This window comes from Hordeum vulgare, chromosome 7H (assembly GCF_904849725.1).
Source record: "Hordeum vulgare subsp. vulgare chromosome 7H, MorexV3_pseudomolecules_assembly, whole genome shotgun sequence".
Classification (NCBI taxonomy): Eukaryota; Viridiplantae; Streptophyta; class Magnoliopsida; order Poales; family Poaceae; genus Hordeum; species Hordeum vulgare.
Window position 1 is genome coordinate 145,644,103 of NC_058524.1, and position 1,146 is coordinate 145,645,248.

A 1,146-nucleotide genomic window follows, 5' to 3' on the forward strand; every position below is an offset into this window, starting at 1 on the left:
TCAGAAGTTAAATCTTCATAGTGTTCCTCAAGGATTCCTTTCTACCCTGGTGGCGAAGCCTACTCTTAAGGGTCAAATCATAGATGGCCAAAAGCGTGATAAGGGTATATCACGGATCAAGGAGAATATTATTAGCGGAAACGCTAATGAATTCTCCATGAATGATCAATGTGTTGTGTTCTTCCAGAATCGTCTAGTGGTTCCTAAGAATCTACATCTAAGGCAGTTAGTCCTTAAGGAAGCTCATGATTCTCCTCTCACCATTCATCCTGGGTAGTACTAAGATGTATCAGGACCTACGCCAGAGGTTTTGGTGGACTAGGATGAAGAGAGAAATTGCTGAGTTCGTTGCTAACTGCGATGTTTGTTGTGGAGTTAAGGCAGAACATCAAAGGCCTGCTGGCACCCTTCAACACTTAGCTATTCCTGAATGGAAATGGGATAAAGTTAGTATGGATTTCATCACCGGATTTCCCAAGACCAAGAAAGGAAATAATGCTATCTTTGTGGTCATTGACCGTCTTTCCAAAGTAGCTCATTTTCTTCCAGTTCGTGAGAGTATAACAGCTAGCCAGCTAGCAGAGTTATATATCTCTCGAATAGTGTCTCTTCATGGTGTTCCTCTGGAAATTAACTCAGACCGTGGAAGTATGTTTACTTCTCGCTTCTGGGAGAGTTTTCAGAATGCTATGGGGACTTACTTATCTTTTAGCATTGCTTTCCATCCTCAATCAAGTGGTCAAGTAGAAAGAGTGAATCAAATCCTAGAAGATATGCTCTGAGCTTGTGTTATATCGTTCGGTATGAATTGGGAGAAGTGCCTTCCATTCGCTGAATTTTCTTATAACAATAGTTATCAATCAAGCTTGGGCAAATCTCCTTTTGAAGTTCTCTATGGACGAAGATGTCGAACACCTCTTAATTGGTCAGAAACCAGAGAGAGGCAACTCTTTGGCCCGGATATGATCCAGGATGCAGAAGAGCAGGTTCGCATTATTCGTGAAAAGTTGAAAACAGTCCAGTCTCATCAAAAGAGCCAATATGATCGTCATCATAAGGCTGTGACCTTTGAAGTTGACGAGAAGGCTTACCTTCGGGTGACACCTTTGAAGGGTACCCATCGATTCGGTATCAAGGGCAAGTTGG